Raw genomic sequence first — 7,628 nt, forward strand, 5'->3', positions numbered from 1 at the left:
CTTACTGTGTCTGCAAATACCTTTGCTATCATGCCTTTTGTGTTAATCTCATTATAATCCCAAATGCTATTTATAAAAAGTGTCTAGATTTGCTCATTTGGCATATCTATGGAATGGTGTTCATCTCGTATCCAAATTCGTAATCTAAAGACATTCCATATTTAATAAGTTTTGAGTTTGTCCCAAATACTAACTCTTAGTATTAAGGGTGGCTAAGGGTGAAAGCCCAAAGCATGTGTTGCTCAAAGGTGGGGGACGGGGGGGAGGCTATAGGGGGTGTAAGTGACTAAATTTTCCATTTTACTTTAGTCATTTAACTACACTTCAACCATTTGGAGGAGTCTCACTCATAACCTCCATAAATCTTATTCCAGGCTTAGGGCTTGTTAACCCCGAGAATGGCATCCTTGCCACTCAACCTTTGCACTTGGTCTAAGTGCTTTATATGTTTAATCCTATGACCAACACCCAAAGGTGGAGCTTGTTGGGAGTTTCACTCTCATTCTTGACTTTCTGAGTCAAAGCTTTTTAGTCAAAATGTGTTACTCTCATTTAGCTTCCATTTCAACCACTACCATATGGCACCCTTTCGGTTCCACTTTTGGGGCTCTAGAATTTATATCTCATAGAGGGTTCCAAATATATAGTAGGGATAGTGGGTAGGTTAAGCATGGCCGACCAACTTGAGGCATAGTCTAACTCCTATTTGCGTGCCTATCCTTGTTCTACATTTGGCTTGGGTCTAAGCCCAAGTTCCATACCATACTAGTCAGTGAAGTATCTATATCTTCACATTAGGCCACCAATATGCTGAAATAGTGATAGACTCTGTTTGGCTCCATTTTGTGTGCTGGTCCTAGCATTGGGATGCTAGATGCTCTAGAATTGTTCCAAATTGCTCTGTGCTCCTATCTTTTTGCTCATTGGGTTGTATGCTTAGGAGTCATTCTGTGCTCTAATTCTTTTTCTCCTTGGCTCCATGCTTAGGAGTTTGGCTTTGTTTTTTCATTCAATGGCTCAAGGCTTTGAAACTCAAATTCCACTCCACTGTCTTTAGGGACACGTGGCATGTGACACATGGCACATGAAGGGTTTATGTTCTACTTCGTGGTTATCCTATAGTAAATCACTATAAGATAAAAGGTAAACCACATTGCCAACACTTCCCATAGGAGAAAGAGGGCAAACCTGAATAGTTTTCAAAACTGGGAAATATTAAAGTTAATATGTGTTTTTTTTCATATTTGTTTATGTGAAGCCAATGAAGATAACTCTTGGAGGTCATCCTCTGTAGCAGTGGGGAGGGATGGAAAGAATGAATTTTTACATTGGCATATAGAGTGTTAGCTGGTTTCTCTGACATCTACAACCAAATTACAATAAGCAAGGTCATTGGAAATCAAGTTCTTACTTTCTTGGATGTCCTCACTATGGAGTTGCCTTTGTACATTTTGAGTAGTCAGGGCTGGACAAGCAGCAGCAGTAGGATCTGGGGAATGAGCAATTGCTGTAGAATGAGATGGGGCAAGAGATTTTTTAGTTGGGTTCTCCACTTGTTCGTCTTTAGTTTGCTCAATATGAATCTCGTCCCTATCCTGAGGCATCTCGTGCTACAATAAGTGGTTTAATGAGTCTCTAAATTAGAGAGATTATGCTCCTTAGAGGATAGCCAAGGCATGGTGAGTCATTGGTATCAAACCATTGATGAATATTAGCTTGGGGCCAAGGATAGAAAATGGTAATCCATGATGGGGTTACTTTATAAAATGGTTTATCATCCGATGAGGACATCAAACTTTGTCTATGGGTAATAGAGTTATGAGACATAAATCCCTAAGCCCTAAAGTGGAGCCAAAAAAGTGCCACATAGTAGTAGTCGAAATGGAAGTCCAACAAGTGTAACATGTTTGGACCAAAAGCTCTAACTTGGAAAGTCAAGAGTAGGATAGAACTTTGAACAAAGTGCTAAAAAAATGAATATGAAGCAATTGGTGATTAAGTCTCTAAAAAGAGACACAAGAAGGACTAACACATAGCAAATGTTGTGACATATGGAAGTGTTAACAATGAGTCCGAGATGGGACCCTAGAAGGAGTCCGAGGTGGAGTTTGAGAAGGAGTATAAGAAGGAATCCGAGATGGAATCTGATATGAACCCGAGATGGACCCGAGATAAAGTCCGAGATGGACCCAAGATGAAGTCTAAGATAGAGTCCAAGATGAAGTCTAAGATGGACCCAAGATGGAATCCGATATGGACCTGAGATGGACCCGAGATGGAGTCTAAGATGGACCTGAGATGGAGTTTAAGATCAAGACAGAGACCGAGATCGAGACTGAGACTGAGACTGAGTCCAAGTCCAAGTCAGAGTTTGAGTCCAAGTCTGAGACCGAGACTGAGACTGAGACCAAGACCAAGTCTGAGACCGAGGCTGAGACCGAGTCCTAAATTGAGTTTGAGACCGAGTTCGAGACCAAGTCTAAGACCGAGGCTGAGACCGAGTCCTAGATTGAGTTTGAGACCGAGTCCGAGACCGAGTCTGAGACTGAGTCCGAGCCCGAGTTTGAGTTTGAGTTTGAGTCCGAGTCTGAGTCTAGGTCCCAGGGTGAAAGCCCAAAGCAATCATCTTCCAGACCCTAGGGGAGTATAATAGAGGGAGCACTCCAATGGAACTAATTTGGCTAGGAAATGTTAGTTTGGCCAAGAAAGGCCAATGCAACCAAGGAAGGCTATACCCACATGTTGGGCGATGATATATCTATTGAGGAGTCCAAGGCTAAAGTGAATATGAATAAACAAGTGGGTAGCTTGGTGAAGTGTTTAAGTGCCAACTCTAGCTTCCCTGGGATATCAAACAGTCAGTGTGACCCAAGAAGGCTATACCCATGTATTGGGTGATGATATATCCATTGAGGAGTCCAAGGCTAGAGTGAATACGGACTGACAAGCAGGGTAGTTTGGTGAAGTGTTCAAGAGTTGGTTTTAGTTCCCTCAGGAGATCAAATGGTCGATACTCCCAATCCAAGTGTGGGTGGCACTACCTACTTAAATACTTAGTGTGGCTCATCAAAACCTTGCTCTAGCCACATGGCTAGGGCACCCAAATGTAGAAGGTGGGGAGAGTACTCATGAGGCTTGTATAAGGCCATGGTGTTTCAAAATGTTGTCCCAAAGTCTTAAACTGTGAAAAAGAAGAGGAATAATCCTTTAGTGTAATAACTAAGGATATGGTCACATAGTGAAGAAGTCCTAAAAAATAGTGGGACTTAGTGGCTAGACCTTTGGGCCTTGACCCAGTGGTGGTGTTGGTAAGCATGGCTGTTGATGAAGAAGGATTTTGGTGGGAATGGAATAAGGGACATTGGGGAAGGGTGTTCCTCATATCTCTAGGCATCCTAAAGGTGCTAAAGTGTGATTAGAGGATGACCACTCATGGACAAATGGCATAGTCTTTAGGAAATGGGTCTATGGTATGGGTGATCTTGGATTACTAATGAAACAAAGGTGAATGATAGCCTTAATGTAACAAGTTGATATGTCAATGGTACCTTTGAGTATCAGTTATAGGATCCAGTATGTGATGCACTTGGACCAAGTGCAAAGGTTGAGTGGTAGAGATACCATTCATGGGGCTAGCATGTCCCCAAATCAAGAATAACAGCAACAAATATCATGGCCACAATCATATTCTTGCCCTTATCCTTGAACTCGAGTAGTAACAACATCAACCTCCATTGGCACAAGACTATCTCCTATAGGAAGTGGAGCTGAAGGACGTGTAGCAAAAAGTTTAAAGCCCCAAATTGGAGCCAAGAGAGTGCCATGTGGTAGTGGCAGAAGTGGAAGCCAAACGAGTATAACACAATTAGACTAAAAGCTCCAACTTAAAAACATGAGAGTAGGAGTGCAACTCCCAATGAAGTGCTTGAGGAATGAGTATGAAGCAATCAATAAGCGAGTTTCTAGAAAAGGGACATAAGAGGACAAATATATAACATATGAAAGTGTCAAAACCGAGTTTGAGATGGACCCAAAATGAAATCCAAGAAGGTTTGAGATTGGAGTCTGAGTTGGAGTCTGAGATGGAGTCAAGATGGAGTCCAAGAAGGAGTCTGAGATGGACTTGAGATGGAGTCTGAGATAGAGTTTGAGAAAAAGTCTGAGATGGAGTCCAAGAAAGAGTGAGATAGAGTCTGAGAAAGAGTCTGAGATGGAGTTCAAGAAGGAGTCCGAGATGGAGTCTGAGAAGGATTTTGAGACTGGGTTCGAGATCAAGGCTGAGATTGAGACCAAGACCGAGACTGAGACCAAGACTGAGACCGAGACCAAAAGGACGGCTACCGATGTGCTGCAATTGGCGCGCTGCAGCGGGGACGACACGTGCTAGGCTTGGCTCGGACAAGGGGGTCACCCATGACATTGGCCTTTGGGCGCGACACACGTTGCACATTCAATAGCGTCACCAATATCCCAACTAACAGTTTTACTAGATTAGCCAGCGGGGCGAGGGGCCAGATTTAGCGGAAAGACCCCCGCCCTAATTTTCCCTAAATAGGATTTAAAAGCTTTGAAAATACATAAAGTCTGAGTCCAAGTCCAAGTTCAAGTCCGAGTTCAAGTTTGAGGGTGAAAGCCCAAAACAATTATTTCCCAGACCTTGGGGGGTTTGGTGAGCTCCACAGTGGAACAAATTTAGTTAGGAAAGGCTAGTGTGACCAAGGAAGGTTATACCTATATGGTGTGTGATGATATAACCATTAAGGAGTCCAAGGCTAGAGTAAACATGAATAGACAAATGGGATAACTTAGTGAAATGTTCAAAAGCTGCCTTTAACTCCCCCAAAAGATCAAATAATCAATGCTCCCAATCCAAGTGTAGGTGACACTACCTACTTAAATACCTTATGTGGCTCATCAAAACCTCATTCTAACCATATGGATAAATCACCCAAAGGCAGAAAGTGGGGAGAGTACCCACAAGGCTTGTATAGGGCCACGGTGTTACGAAATGTCACCCCAAAGTCTCAAACTATGGAAAGGAAGAGGAAAAATCCTCTGGTGTAATAATTAAAGATATGGTCACATAGTGAAGAAGTTCTAGAAGACAGTGGGATTTAGTGGTTGGGCTTATGAGCTTTGACTTAGTGGCAGTGTTGGTGAGCATGACTATCGATGAAGAAAGATTTGGTGGGAATGGAATAATGGACATTGGGGAAGGGTGTTCCCCATTTCTCTAGGCATCCTAAGGGTGCTAAAATGTGATCAAGGGATGACCACTTATGAACAAATGGCATAATCTTTAGAAGATGGGTTTGTGGTATGGGTGGTCTTGGATTACTAATGAAACAAAAGTGAATGGATATAGTCTTAGTGTAACAAGTTGATTTGTTAGTGGTATGTTTGGATGTCTATAGTAGGTTTGGACATGTGGAGCACTTGGACCAAGTGCAAAAAACTAAGTGGCATAGATGCCATTCATGGGGTTAACATGTTCCCAAGTTAGGAGTAAGACTTATGAAAGTTGTAAGTGAAAATCCTCCAAGTGGTCAACGGTGTGGTTAAGTGACTAAAGTAGAATAGAAAATTAAGTCATTTACAATTTGGTATTAAAACTATTCCTTAGTCTAACTTTTATTCATGGTCAAATATATCACCACTTGTATTGGCATTAAAAAGTCTTAAGAGTGAGTCCATCCTTGAGTAGTATATCAAGAGAGCATAGCTCTCCACTTTAGTTTATATATGAATATGTAAGTAATGTGGTAGATAAAAAAAGGGCTAATAAGGGAATGACTCTAAGATTTTGGGAACAGTAAAAGCTTTTCCTAAGAGATTTAAGGATATTATCCATATAAAATAGTGCAATAATCAAAAGATAGGAGCAAAAGACTAATAACTAAGAATGGATTATAAAAATTATTGAAAGGAATCCAAATGACAAGTTAGATAAGGAACACATGTGGTGGATATCAATGAATTGTGGGAAAGGAAATATATTTCCAAAGATGGATTTCCCAAATGCTCCAATATGGTAAATGTAATAGCTTCAAGAGATGAAGCAGCAAAGTAGCCAAATAATAAGGCCATGGATAGTCCTAGGATAAATTATGAATAAATGGAATTTAGTGTCTAAGGTGGCACAAAGTAAAAAAGAGGATGATAGTGCCCTCAATTGAAGGATTTTTTAGGATGGAGAACTAGAGTTTGTATCACATGTGCAATGCAAAATGTTGAAAACACTAAAGAAATTGACTTGAGAAGTCAACATTATAATTCTAAAGTATGATGGTTATATTGATAGAGCTTAAGACTACACTAGAATAAATAGTAAAAGTGAGATAGAGAAGGTGTCTCTAACAAGTTTAATGAGAACTAAATGAACAAAGGGAAAGAACCATTACATATGATCTAATGAGACTTTAAGTTGTAAAAACTACACTCCTTAAGAGATGGAAAAAGTATGGTGAGCCTTCAATGTTTAACCATTAATGAATATTGACTTGGTGCTAAGGAAAATAATAATCCATGATGGGGTTACTTTATGAAATGGTTTATTATTCAATAAGGATATCGAATTTTGTTCATGAGTGGTGGAATTGTGAGACACAAATCCTTAAACCCCAAAGTGGAGTTACAAAGGTAGCCAGCCTCAGAAATGAGAGGTTTATGAGTAGATATGTAGCCATGTCTACTTCATTGTCAATAATATCTCAAAGTGCTAGAGGTGTATGTAAACTCAATCATAAATCAGGATATTGAGATTATAAGATAAGATTTGTATACCAATTTTTAAATATGATAAATTATTTAATAAACTCTATAATAATACAGAACTGGTTAACAATATTTTTACTAAGCTTTTCTATTTACTAAAATAGAAGTATAAAATAGAATAAATTAGAAAATTTAACACATCTAAACTAGTGAAATAGTATATAGAAATAAATAAATTATGAAAATTCTAAATTAAATCTCTTCTTAGGTATAGACCATTCTCTTCCATAATGTTTATGAGTTTCAAAAATTCCATATCCAAATATATAATACTCTATATATTCAGATTCTTCATATTCACTATTACTATTTTGAACATAAACAGAGAAACTTCTTAAATTTTCTTTATAAGGTCCATCATTAATTTTAAAATCACACCAAAATTGAGTTCGACCAATCCATCTTGTTGCAAACTTGAATGAAAATCTTTGTCTATCATTTAAATTACCTGGGTTTATATTATCATCTTTTGATGCACAAGATGGATAAATTGAGTAGCCTATTCTATTAATAATAAAAATTTCAATAGAATTACAACTAAAAAATAATAAAAATATAATAATTATAAAAATATTTATCTTCAGCTTAAAATACTTCATCAAGAAATTTATAAGATAGATGAAATATAAATGACTTATTATGTAAAGTTGTTTTCCTTATGCTAATATATAATAGAAAAATAATAGTTTAATAGATAGTTTTAATTTATTTTAAAATAACATAAAACAAAATAAAAAAGATATTATAAATTTATAATTAATTTGTTTTATAAGGGTCATCGAGAGACTTCTATTAGTTGAATGAAGCTGCAGCTGCCGTCGTGGGAGGAGAAAATTTGTAGGAGCACCCTTCTT

The sequence above is a fragment of the Selaginella moellendorffii genome, unplaced genomic scaffold (genome assembly GCF_000143415.4).
Source record: "Selaginella moellendorffii unplaced genomic scaffold, v1.0 SELMOscaffold_12, whole genome shotgun sequence".
NCBI lineage: Eukaryota > Viridiplantae > Streptophyta > Lycopodiopsida > Selaginellales > Selaginellaceae > Selaginella > Selaginella moellendorffii.